We start from the raw sequence: 14,318 nt of genomic DNA, 5'->3' as shown, positions 1-14,318 counted from the left end.
CACCAGGGAAGCCCTGTCAAGCTAATTATTAAAGGTTACTACAGCTCAAAGCCAATATGCAAAGGCTGGGAGAGGTGGTCATTTTTTCAAATACCTAATTCTCAACATTAAATTATAAGGTATACAAACAAACAGTAAAACATGGCAAATTCAAAGGAAGAAAATAAAGCTGCAGAAACTGTCTCTGAAGAACCACAGGCATCAGAATTACTAGATAAAGACTTTGAAACAATCTTCTTAAGTATGCTCAAATGGCAGAAGGAAAAAAAAACAAAAAGCTAAAGAAAATAAGGTAAAAAACTTAAAAAATACTCAGAAAAATGTGTCTTGGAGAGTTTAAAAAGTGGACTTGTTGTTAGACAGGTCATATTTTTTTAAAATATAATGCTGATTGCTATATAAGAAATGGTTTTAGAGAAGGCACAAGGGGAAGCCAAGTAACTGTCATAGGTTCGTTTTATCCATCTTAGTAAAAATAAAATCTAGAATTTACAGATGTTACAGAACCAGAGTCAGAAGGAAGAAAAGCACAGTTGAGGGATATACTTGATACACTTTAGCTGAGTTGTGTGGGAGACACCCGTTAATGAATGGATAGACATAAAGTTACGTGAGATAACTGTGACTGAATATGCACAGTGGCTTTCTGGAGTATGAAAAATTCAAGAACATGTTATATTTGAAATTCTATTAGACATCCAAGTGGAGATGTCAAGTAGATAAGAAGTTGTACATATGATTCTGGAGATCAGAGGAAAAACTTTGATTTCAGGTACAGTATATTGATGAAATTTAAAAGTATATGGATGGAAGACATCATGTAGGAAGAAAGTGTGAAGAGAGAAAAGGAGTATCCCCAGGTTGTTCTCCAGAACAATATTTATGTGTTAGTCTCAAAAGTTCAAGCTAAAATATACCATAAAATGAGTTGTGGAATTTTTTGTATTCATCATTGAGGTGAAACCAAATGATGTTCAATATGAGAAATGATGCTGACACAGCATAATATTGAAATCTGATGATCTCTGCTACCATCTTACCTAGCACAGTTGACATAAGTTGAATATCATTCTTTATCACACAACTGTGTACTCTGAGTCCTAATATTGGATCCAAAGTAGAAGGTAACATAATGGTCTGTGAAGAATTGGCAATAGACTCAAGACAGCACATACCAATATAAAATAAGTCTCCAGGGCCACAGGGAAATATAGATTACAAGCATAAGTGATGATTAAATAATTAGAGAATACAGAATAAATAGATAGAATAGATATTGCTAGAACAGAAATACTTGACTTAGTAACATAATAGAAAATGGAGGGAGAGAAAACAAAGTTAACCCTAAGGATGAAAGTCTGGTTGATAAAAAATAATAATAATGGCAATGCAAACAACAATAACCACAAAAGGCAACATAGGAGAAGCTATTTAAGGATAGAGAATGATGATGGTTAGCTTACAATAAAAAGAAATCACACTTACAGCACTTTTGACATCAGATGTGGGTTTATTCCCACATCTACCAATTCTCTGACACCAGATTGGTGTCCTACAATCCAATATAGTTCTGACACAATCTGCCTGGAGTTAGTGACATATCCCATGACTTAAGGGCACAGTCTTACAAGGTTGCCCCCTTTCAGATGCCAGTTGAAAGTCAGGTTGTCTCTGGTATTTCTGACTGAGCAACTATAAATTGGGGTTTCCATTACCCACTCTTTGGGTTCAATAATATGCTAGAACAGCTCAAAGAACTCAGAGAAATACTTACTTACATCTAGTAGTTTATTATCCAATACAGTATATGATAAAGGACACAGATGAACAGCCAGAAGAGATATAGAGGGTGAGGTCTGGAAAAGTCCTGAGTGCAGAAGTTTCTATCCCCAGGGAACTGGGGTACGACATCCTTGCAGCACTTGGATGTGTTCACCAACTCAGAAAGCACTGTCAACTTTGTACTTTTGGGATTTTTATGGAGACTTCATCATATATAGGCATGATGGCTTATTAACTCCATTTCCAGCTCCTCTGAGGTAGAGCCGAAAGTTCCAAACTTCTACTTATGGTTTAGTCTTTCTGGTGATCAGTCCCCATACAGGAGCCCATGAATCAGTTCATTAGAACAAAAGATGTTTCTATTATCTAGGAAACGTCAAGGGATTTAGGAGCTCTGTGTCAGGAACTGGGGGTCAAAGAACAAGTGTTAGAATAAAAGATGTTCCTAGTGCTCTTATCCCTTAGGAAAGTACAAAGGTTTCAGGAGCTCTGTGCCAGGTACCAAGAAAAGAGAGCAATATATATATTTTTTCTATTTATTTCACACTTAATACTATTACAGTACCTAATTAGCAAGAAATCTGAAGCATGAATTTTAAGTTCTGTCACTTTAGAACATGAAGAATGGATGAGGCCTAGAAAGGACAATATGCAAAGAACAAAGAATCAAAGTCAGAACCTGAAGGACTGCATATATTTAAGAGTTCAGAAAAGGATGATGGTGAGTTGTTAAAAGCAGAGATAAGTAATGGTCAAAAATGAAAATGACATGCTGGAATAGGACTGCACATAGGAATCAAAACAAAGACTTTTCCAAAAGAAAGATGTAAAATGCAGACTGTCCAGAATGAGCAAATCAGTCAGGAAAGTAGAGAGATAACTGAGAGGAGGAGCTGATCATTACTGGACACCAATATGTACCAAAAAATCAATATTACAAGTGAAAAAACTTGTGTTCATGTATCTTCAGTAACTTGGCCAAGGTAAGAACATTAGATTAAAGAGACAGTATTTGATTAAAGATCTTTTCCCATAAACTCATCCTGTCCATTGAAACATAAAAAGCAGACAATTTTGTGGGGGAAAAAAAGGTTTAATTCACATGGCATCTTTCAGTTGATAGAAATTACTTTGAAGTTATACTTCAACATTTTCCTCCATAATGCCTATTAGCATTCCCATTTTTTCTTTTCTATCCTTTCCCTCTTTCTCTCCACACCAGTTACTGGGCTTTGCATACATGTACTTGCATGAAGGCCTATGTTAAGGCATGTGTGCATTTTAGTGTGTGCATATTTATATAAGGTCTGTGAGTTGAGGGAGTAGATTTTATTCAATAATTTGCCTGATTTTGTTCTAGAAGAACATTTTACAGTTATTTTATTATTCTCAAATCAAATATCACTATTCAGTTTTCATATTTATCAAAGACATAAAAATGTCTTATACTCTCAAATTTTTGCCAAATTAATAGCACAAATTAATAGTACAAAAGTACATAGCCTTAGAACTTCTAAACTACAATCAATCCAAAGGTTTTATTTTTTGCATTGTATAAAAATTTTGACTAGCAGTAAGGAATAAAATAACTTGTCTTTTGGATGGGCTTCCCTGGTGGCGCAGTGGTTGAGAGTCTGCCTGCCGATGCAGGCGACACGGGTTCGAGCCCTGGTCTGGGAGGATCCCGCATGCCACGGAGCAACTGGGCCCGTGAGCCACAACTACCGAGCCTGTGCGTCTGGAGCCGTGCTCCGCAACAAGAGAAACCGCGACAGTGAGAGGCCCGCGCACCGCGATGAAGAGTGCCGCAACTGGAGAAAGCCCTCGCGCAGAAACGAAGACCCAACACAGCGCCCCCCCCCAAAAAAAAAAAAAAAACTTGGGAGCTTAAAACAACCACCAGTTTATCTCCTCCATAATTCTATTGGTTTACTGGGATTAAATGGGAGGTTCTTTAAAAAATAAATAAATAAATAACTTGTCTCGGATATTTTGACATAAGCTTTTTGCAAGAACTTATTTTAATATGATGAGAATTTTGTCTCAAGTGAGCTGAATCACAAAATATTGATCCATGCATATACATAGAATGTGAAAGTATATGTCTTAACCTCTCCATGCTTAAGTAATTTGTTTTCTTTCTGAGATATTCTTCAAAGAAGGAAAATGTAATTTCAGTGTCCCTAAATATCAACTCAGGATGAGTATCTTGCATCTTATCCACCTTCAAGGAGTCTACAGATTTACTGCATATTTTTTAAGGAACCCCCTGGCCTTTACTGCCACATAAAGATAATTGCTGAGAAAACAAAAAAGGGAAACTTGCATGTTTAAAGGAGAATTACTGTCACCTCAGAATGTGGTATTAGGTATGGGGGAGTTAGAATGTATTATGCGGGATTTAACAAATGAGAAGCCTTTTTAAGCAGGACATGTGCTACACCATGTTACATACAGGACATGATTTTTAGATAGATATTTGCACATGCTCTAGAAACCTTTATTATATTTTGTACATGTAATAGAGTCAAAAGAAAAGTCCAAAATTTAATTTTGTAGTTAAGTTCTTCATATGAAAAGTAATCTATGCTTATGTATAAAAATTAAAAACACATTCTTAATCAAGAAGAAAATGACAGACAAGTATGATGGAACCATCAAAGAGAGAAACACTATTCACGAAGTGGACATTTTATTCTTTTATTTTTATCTGAGAGGATTTCTCACTGGACATGCAAGTTTGTGACTTTCTTTGCACTTAATATTATACCAATATACTTTGCAATGCCATTAAATATCTCTGGACATTTAATGTTAAGTATTTTCCATTATTCATTTTACGTAAAATATATTGAATATTTGGCTTAAATTTGGGGGATTACAAAATATAAAGTAACACTTTACGTAAATGCTTTTCTGCTTGCCTTGTTGTTATTGTATTCATATCCCTAGAAGCAGACACTGTGTGTGTAATTTAAACAAACGAATAAAATATAAAGATTCATACTGCTGAAAGATTCATATGTCAGATTGTTTTGCAGAAGGTAATACTAATATAAATTCCAAATGACAGCATAAGAATGCTTGGAAAAAACTTAGGAATTTTTCAAATTTTACGGAAAATATATTTTTCCTTGATGTTTTGTTATAGATTTGTTTTGATTAATAGTGTAGTTGAATGTTTTTCATATGTTTTTGTGTGTTTTCAAGTGTTATCATCCTTTCAGTCTTCAGTATAAGTTTCCTTGTCTCCTGGCTTCTAAGTTAATATCTTATGTTTGAGGTTTGTAACTGCAGTAGCACCCTACTTCTAGATGCCAATTTCTGTGTCAATTCCAGTAACTTAAAACAACAGATTTTATTTCTTATTCGTTCTACATATTCATAGAATTCTAGTAGAATCTCTTTTTTACATTATTCTTATAACTTCGATGACCAGTTTTTATCAGAGGCAGAGAGTGTCAGAGTGCCTTTTTAAAATTTATTTATTTATTTATTTGGCTGTGCCGGGTCTTAGTTGCGACACACCGGATCCTCATTTCTTCATGTGGGGCCTTCATTGCAGCATGTGGAATCTTAGTAGCAGTATGCTGAATCTTTAGTTGTGGCACGTGAACTCTTAGTTGCGGCATATGGGATCTAGGTCCCTGACCAGGGATCGAACCTGGGCCCCCTGCATTGGGAGCGTGGAGTCTTAGCCACTGGACCACCAGGGAAGCCCCCAGAGTGTTTTGAACTGGTTGTTAATGTTCTGGTCTGAACATGACAAGAATCACTTTTATTTCCAACTCTTTGTCTCTATCCAGAAAATAAGAAGCCAGGAAGTTTAATCATACCATGTACTTGGACAGTCAAGGATCAGAAAGGTACACAAATGGCTTTAATGAAAGCTACAGTAGGCGATAATTAGCAATTAGTTTCCCGAGTTAAATTAGAATTCTACAAAGGATGTTTAAATGCCAACATTTAAAAAGTTGCTATAGATCTATTTCATTGTGGCAGATTAAACTCTTCTGTAAAATTAAAGTAAAAAACAAAGTATATTTTATGATACTGCTATATGAAATTGCATTGTATGTATGTTTAAATTAAGAGAGAGAGAGAATTATTAATTACTTCTGGATGGATGGTAACAAAAATGCTTAGGGTGGTTTTTACTTGGGGTTTGACAGAGCCAATCTGCAAATCATCTTTTTCTTATTCACATTATAACACAATTCAAAATTAGAATCAAGCTGAAAAATCAGTCTTACTTTTAATTAATAAGAAAATTTATATTTGAGATCATATTTTATAAATGATGGCAAATGTGCTCCTAATATTAAGTATGAGAGTTGTACAAAATTGCTCTATACAGGCAAAATTTGGCCTAAGGAGACCTCACTCTTCTCAATGAGGTTCTTGCTTCCAAAATCTACTCATATGAAGGAGTAGATCAGTGATGTTTTCTGTGGGCAACTAGCTTCTAAGACAAAAAGGAAGATTGACTATGCATGCTAAATATATCTCTGAAACTTATAGTAAAATGAAAAAATAAATCCAGGGGTGTTCTAGAAGTAATCTTACATTAACAGTTCCCAACTACTAAACCTATGTTCAACCAGGGACATTCATAGACTTCTTGGGGATTTAAATTGCACTGTGGCAGGACTGTTGCACTCTGATCCCCAGCCACTCCTTTATGGATCCTCTTGGAATCAATGGTGGGAAGTTGTGATCTGTGCTCCCAGAGGCTTCTGAAATGAGTTTGAATACTGCATTAATTAATTCTGAGATCACAGGCTTTGCAAGGCTGAAAGAAAAATCAATCCTCATTCTATTTCCCATCCGCAATTATGTGAAAGAATATTCACATATAGACCATTGAGATATTCACAATGAAGTTCACTCAAAAAATTTAAGCGAGTCCAAAACATATTTTAAAAACATAATGTCACAAAGTTTAAAATAATGATTCCCTTTCATCAAAGTCTCAAGAAAAAAATTAAAATCCAACTTTTAAATCTTTTAGAAAGTTAATATTTAAAAGATGCTAAACCCCCACAAAATCAACATGTTTAAACCAAAATATCTTCTGATGAATTAAAAGACGAAGGATACCAAAGACCAGTATCATTAAGTTATTCTCCCTAAATGATTACTTTGCTTAGTTTCATCTGGATGGATTTCCAATGTCCACATAGATTTAAATTCCTACAGCAAGTACAATTTGGACTCTCTCAAAGAAATAACTGTAGTTATTTTAGGTGCTTTCATCTGCCATAAGTTTTGAGTACTAAGGGTTAACAGGACAGAGGAATTATCATAGCACTGGCCTTATACTGTTTGGAATACAAACCAATTCATACTCTTAGAGCAGTTATCTCCTCAAGATTACATTACAGAACGTATACTAATGTTTCCAAAGAGCCTAACAAAAATAAAATCATATGTGGAAAAGCAGTTCAGATGAAGAAAATCTTGGTTTTAGCTTCATAAGACTTGCTTGTCAATCTCTGCAGTTATCTTTATCTCTTACCTAATTAACTTAAACTTAGTTTGAAGATTCAATTTGGAGGTGTGATCTTCAGAATTATTAAGTCTGGGAGAGAGTTGCAGGAGAGTTTATTGGACACAAAGTTATTTTCTTGAAAATTATAAATATTTTTCAATGATGGCAGACCCAATAACCAGATATAATATAGGGGTTCTTTTTCTCCAGTTATCCAGGATATTTAGAACCTCTTAATTTACATTTTCCTTTGAACCCACATTCCAGACACCCTTATTCCTGCTTCAGGGTCTAGTGACAAAATACCTGCTCTTTATTGTGAGTACATTCTTTCAGTTTTGGCTATAATTGTTACAGTGATATATATATGATATATATACATATATCTGCTTTAGTACCTATATGCTTTTTTTTTTTTTTTTTATAGTATCTGGCTTCTCTGCCTTACTGGCTTTTTTTTTTTAATTAATTTATTTATTTTTTAATTTATTTTTGGCTGTGTTGGGTCTTCGTTTCTGTGCGAGGGCTTTCTCTAGTTGTGGCAAGCGGGGGCCACTCTTCATCGCGGTGCGCGGGCCTTTCACTGTCGCGGCCTCTCTTGTTGCGGGGCACAGGCTCCAGACGCGCAGGCTCAGTAGTTGTGGCTCACGGGCCTAGCTGCTCCGTGGCATGTGGAATCTTCCCAGACCAGGGCGCGAACCCGTGTCCCCTGCACTGGCAGGCAGATTCTCAACCACTGCGCCACCAGGGAAGCCCCCTATATGCTTAATATATATGTTTTCATACATATTACATATATGATTTAGTATAAATATATACATATATATACATACTTTAGTATATACTTTATTACATAATTAAGAAGCTAAAAACAAACAAACAACCATTCACTGTTGAAGCAGCTACCCAAATACCATGCACTTTAGCTTCCTTACTTGAATAATCTGTTCCAGGAGAAAATTTCCCCATTGGCTCCACATTTAAATGATGCATGAACTTGATCTATCATTATTATTAGGTCCATGATCCATTTTCATTTAATTTTTATATATAATGTAAAGTAAGACAATGTTCCTCTTTTATCTTCATTCATATATTTAATTGTTTTATTCCCATTTGTTGAAAAGATTATCATTTCCCCACTGAATTGCCTTGAAACCTTTGTCAAATATCAGTTAACCATATCTGTGTCATCTATTTCCTGACACTTGATTCTGTTACTTTGATCTATATATCTATCTTTTCACCAATACCACACTGTAGTCCTGTAGCTAATCTTAAAATCATATAAATTGAGTTATCCAAAATTATTCTTATTTAAAAATACATTTGGGTACTCTACATCATTTGGATTTCCATATACATTTTAGAATAAACTTATCAAATTCTACAAAAATTTCTGCTGAAGTTTTTCTTCAGATTTTGTTAAATCTATCAAAATTTTAAAATTAAATGACATTGTAATAATATTAAGCTTTCTTGTCTATGAACAGTGTTTTTCCTTTATTTAGATAATCCCCTATCTCCCTTAGCCATTCTCTGGGAAACTGGAACAAATGTTTCAATTGTTTGATGCTATTATGTAAAAACATAATTGATTTAATTAATCTTGTATTTTCTGACTCTACTAAATTCACTTGTTAATTATGACAGAATTTTTGTATGTTGTTTCAACTTTATATGTAAACAGTTGTTATCATCTGCAAAACTTTTTTTGCACATTTTATTTTTGTTTTTTATTTGTCTTGGCTTCTTGCAATGGCCAGGAACTCTAGTACAATGACAAATAGATGTGGCAAAAATGAGCATCCTTGCTTTGTTTCTGATGTTAGAAGGAACACATTTACAATTTCACAATCTAGTATGATGTGAGATATAGGATTTAAATAATTGCCCTTTATCAGGTTGAAGGAGTTTTTTTGCCCTTCCTAATTTGCTCAGTATTTGTCAAGAATAGGTTTTGAAATTTTTCAATAATTTAATTCATCTAAAGTCATGATCATATTTTTCTACTTTATTCTGTTAATATTATGAATTAAATCGACTTTTTTTTTTTTTTTAAAGATTTTATTGATTGATTGCTGTGTTGGGTCTTCGTTTCTGTGCTAGGGCTTTCTCTATTTGCGGCAAGTGGGGGCCACTCTTCATCGCGGTGTGTGGGCCTCTCACTATCGTGGCCTCTCTTGTTGCGGAGCACAGGCTCCAGACGCACAGGCTCAGTAGTTGTGGCTCACGGGCCTAGTTGCTCCGCGGCATGTGGGATCTTCCCAGACCAGGGCTCGAACCCGTGTCCCCTGCATTAGCAGGCAGACTCTCAATTACTGCGCCACCAGGGAAGCCCCTAAATTGACTTTTTTAACTGTAAAAATTAACCTTGTATTTGTGAGATAAACCCTGGTTGATTTTGATGTAGTAACATCATGATATATTATTGGTTTAGTTTTGCTAGTATGTTGATGAGAAGTTTTTCATTTAAGATGGTGAGGGATTGTGGTCAGTAATGGCCTCAGTATTGCTCTGTCTTTCTCTCACACTCTCATTCTCTCTTTGTGTTGATATATTTTCCAGATGTTAAAAGTAGAGTTAGTCTGACCTTTTAAACCTAGTTGTAAGTGATCACTTCTAACACTTTATGAAAAAAATTGTGTAATATTATTTGCTCCTTGAATGACAGAATTCTCATCACTAAAGTATTATGGTCCAGAAGTTTCCTTTATGGGAGGATGTATTATAACAAACGTATTACAATAAATTCAATATTTCAAATAGATGGATCTATTTAAATTCAGGCATGGATTAGATGTTGGTTCAATGGGAAACTTATCTACTAGAATGAATTTTTCAAAATGGAAAGGTGAAGATACATAGTATATGCTTTAACAGAGAATTTTTTTCTGAGTATCATATACTTTTAAGTCTTACAGCAAATTTGGGACATTTTTGTCAATTAATCCTTTAAATAATTTTTATGTCCTAATATCTATCTTCCCTATCTCCTCTCCCTCTGGGACTCTATTTACACAAGTATTTAAGTCCTTGATATTTTTGCACAGGTCCCTGTGCTCTGTTAACTTTTTAAAGTCTTTTTTCTCTCATTCTTCAAAATAAATTTTTTTCTATCTGTTTGCAAGTTTACTCACTTTTTCTGATATCATGTCCATATTCCTATTAATTCTAGCCTGTGAAATTTTTATTTCAGATATCGTATTTTTCTGTTTCAGAATTTCCACTTGGGTTCCTTTTTGAATTTTCGGTTTCTTAGTTAAGATTTTCTATTACTTTATTCATTAAAAGCATTTTTTTAATACCACATTACACATACTTATAATAGCTGCTTTAAACATCTTTTCTGATAACTGCAACATCTGGGTAATTTATCTTGAACTTGGTCTCTGTTGTTGGTTTGTTATTTTTGTTTTCCTTGAAAATTGAATAGCATTTCCTTGTTCTTTATACATTTACTAATTTTTGTTGTATCTCAAACTATGTGTGTGTTATGTTTTGGAAGCTTTGGATTCTATTATATACCTCCAATGAGTGTGGGTGTTTTTGTTTTATCAGGCAATTAGTCTGATTAGACTTAAACATTAGACTCAGTCATTGATGGATGGCAGCTCAAATCTCAGTTCTTTAGTTCTTTTAGTTTTATCTCTAAGCTGCTTTTAGTCTACCCTCTTGATTTGTATGTAGTTTAATGGTCAGAGAATTGAGTAGTCTTTGGAATCTCTGAATCTATGTTTTCTGCAATTTCTCTTGGAAAGGCCTCCTCGTGGGGAGGACTTGAGTTACACTTCTTGATATTTAACCCTGAAATTCTAATTAACACTTTCTGCTTAGCTGCAGCTATTATCATGGGATCTTTGCTGCCCACCAATTGGCTTACATGTTTGTTTGTTTGTCTGTGTAACATAATTTTTAGTTTACACATATGCTACAATATAAAATCATCAAGAGCATAAGCTGTACTTATTTCTCCATCTTAAGCTCCTAGCAGAATTGGTGTTACATATAGACAATATATTTTTTTACTGTACTATAAAACCAACTGACAAAAGATTTTGAAAAATAAATATACACATTGAAGATGCCCAGGTTGAGAAGTGCCACAAGTTTATCCTGTGATGTAAAGAAAATGACATATTTTGATGCCTCTCAAAAATTGAAAACTTTCCATAGTATGCTGCTAAAGTTACAAAGTTTGTAGATAATTGTGAATCTTTTTGCCATTGAAGAACTACAAAGAAAAATATTTCTATAAATGATCATTTGACAACCAAAAGAAAGAAAGAAAAAGAAAATTAAGTCTTCAGCTGTGCAATTTGTTTGATCATCACTCTTTAAGATGAACACATAAGACTATCTGATTATGATAAGAAGAATGACATTGGAAGTTTTGGGTGAAATATCTTGTAGACTCTAAGACAATATAAAGCATGTTATCTTAATATACTTTATATATGTTGATGTCTTCAGTTGACCTTACATAATTTTGATGAAGTCTACTTTGGAGTTTGTTGTATAATCAACTCTGATAGATGCTTAAGTCTTATCTTTTTATTTACTTGATTGTAACCTCACTGTAAAACCTCTATGCTTATACAACATTGTCTCCATGATGCTTAATATAAAGAAGGAGTAGAAGTATGTTGTTTGGAAAACTGGCCCCCATACACATAGGGCAAAGAGAGACCAAAGAAAGAGGCAAAACACTCCAGATTGCTGGGAGTTTTAATCAGCAAGGGAATTTGACATGGCTTGTCTTGTGTGGCTGCAAGACAAGTAGATCTCCACACCTATGTGCCGGCATCTTAAAGTTAATACAGAAACCTTAACTGGGTTCAGCTATGTATACCATCCAGATGGTCTCAACAACACCTTACCCTCCCAGGGCTATGTTCTTGGACAGCTCCCACTGTGGGAATGGTAGGCAGAATGTATATTCCAAAGACAGAGGATGGGGTGAGGAGCCTCTGATTGCCTGGCTCAAGCTCAAGGGTCAACCGATGGTCATGGCCTCTCCATGATCCCCTCCAACACTCCATCTCTTGTGACCAGCTCTTATAATCTTACATACCTCCCCTTCCACAATGTACCCTGAATGGTCAGCAAGGAGTTTTACTAGTATGGAGGTGGTTTGTTTTTGGCAGCTATCTGGCTACATTTGAGGCAGATACCATAATAACAATATAGACACGTGCAAAAGCAAACACAGATTAAGATAATGACTCCTCAAATAAATAACAGTGTTTTCCACCAAGAGTCCTAAGATCTGAACCATTGATTGATTAAATCCCTTAGACTCAGGGCTGGATCACTCAGGGCATTAATTTGTGTCCTCATGTGAATTAATAAAGATGATGCATTAGCAGTCTCTTCAGGTAAGAATACACAACATTCTGTTTGGATAATGGCACAAGTACCTCCTTTTAAAGCAGTAGTAAATCCAAGGCCATCCTATTTTGGAGCAGAGCTTTTCGCATTAGGAATATTTTAGTGTTCAGTAAAGATGGGCTTTAATGGCTATCATTTAAGGCTTGTTGTGTGAATTTCGTAGGAGTTTCTATGTGTGTCATTATGTCCTCCAGGCCAGTGGAGGGGACAAAGACAGTGGCCAAATGATTGTTCCAGTGGAAAATAGAACCTTTCTATCTGGCCTTAAGTAGAGGGAGGTTGGCAGCTTAAGGAACTTGTCCTGGTTGTGCATACCATGCATGTTGGCCAGGGGTAGGCAGCCCTGTCAGGTGTGAAGAGATGGACTGGGGGCAGGATATGCCAGACCAGGAACCCCTCCTTCTCCTCTATTTCAATGGTGCATGCTCCATTCCAAACATAATGCATTTCAAAATGCTTGCAGCAAGAAAATGGGATCCCAGGGGAGACTGAGTAGTTCCCCTTCACCCAGGGGTAAAAAGTGTATCACGCATCCCTGTGGGATGTTTCATTGCAAATTGGAGGAGATAATGCCTCTCCCAGGTATAATGGGGCTCATTGTTCTCAGTGCATGGTACTTTGATCCATGATGACAGTTGGGGCAATGGCTTTTTCCCACAACTTCCATAAGTTCAGGGCATTGGGTGTCTCAGCAGGCATCCCCAGTCTGAGATATGGGGCATCAAGCCCTACTGTTTGATCATGCAGATGTATTAAAGCCTGGAACAGTATTTCAGTACACCCAGTCAAGGAGGTTTTACCAGTTAGTAGTTTAATCTGCTGTTTTAATATTCCTTGTTTTCTTTCCACTAATTCTGCTGCTTGCAGGTTATATGGGAGATGAAACCCCCATTCAAGGTCATGTTGTTTTGCCCAGTCTTGCACATCATGGCCTTTGAAATGTGACCCCCAATTACTGTCTATTCATTGAGTATATCTGTACATGGTACTCAGCTTGTCTAATCCCCTAATGGTGGCAGCCTGGTTTGCATGGCAATGGGAAAATTTGGGTTAGGCCAGACACAGTGTCCACACAAAACAAAGCATATTTAGAATCCTCACTCAGAGGGAAGGGGCCAATATGATGAGTTTGCAATCCCTCACTGGTTAGGAACTCCAGTGGATAGCCCCACACTCCTTTGGCAGTTGCCTTGGGCATTGTTTAGAACACACAGGACATGCTGCTGTTGCTGCATTAACTGAGTCACTGTATTTCAACAGCAAATCTGGCATCCTTGGCAATACACAATCCCACCCAGTGCTCATATCTAACCTAAGGCATCAGCTTCTTGATTGACAGGGGATGTCACTGCCTTATGAGCCGGGATGTGGAAAACAGAAATGGTTGCCTCAGTCTCTTATAGGTGGACCCAATGTCTTTCCATATATACTGACCCACAGGGCTTATTCATGATCATCTACCCCTTGGCTTTCCATCATCCAAGCCATAGGGTTAATCCCTTTAAAACAGCCCAACTGTCACTTCAAAGGGTTAAACACCAGGGCTTATGTGTGATCACCAGCCAAACTGCTCTGAGTGCAGCCCACTGAAGGCTGCAGTTTGTTCCTGTTTCTAGGCATCTGTATACCAGGCATCAGTGGGAATTTCCCCTGC

The 14,318-nt window shown here is 36.0% G+C and overlaps 2 long non-coding RNA genes across 2 annotated transcripts in view; one reads left to right on the top strand and one right to left on the bottom strand.

The window, feature by feature from the left end:
• The window catches only part of LOC309604979, a 1,175,000-nt gene that overhangs the window by 536,122 nt on the left and 624,560 nt on the right, over nucleotides 1-14,318 (top strand). The window lies entirely within an intron of this gene.
• Nucleotides 7,705-14,318, bottom strand: part of LOC309604965 — a 237,472-nt gene continuing 230,858 nt past the window's right edge. Inside the window, exon 2 of the long non-coding RNA XR_014231180.1 lies at nucleotides 7,705-9,614. This is a non-coding gene — a long non-coding RNA (uncharacterized lncRNA). The remainder of the gene's footprint in view (nucleotides 9,615-14,318) is intronic.

Source organism: Balaenoptera borealis, assembly GCF_965194805.1.
Source record: "Balaenoptera borealis genome assembly, chromosome: 11".
NCBI classification, from domain to species: domain Eukaryota; kingdom Metazoa; phylum Chordata; class Mammalia; order Artiodactyla; family Balaenopteridae; genus Balaenoptera; species Balaenoptera borealis.
This window is presented reverse-complemented; position numbering and strand designations above follow the sequence as displayed.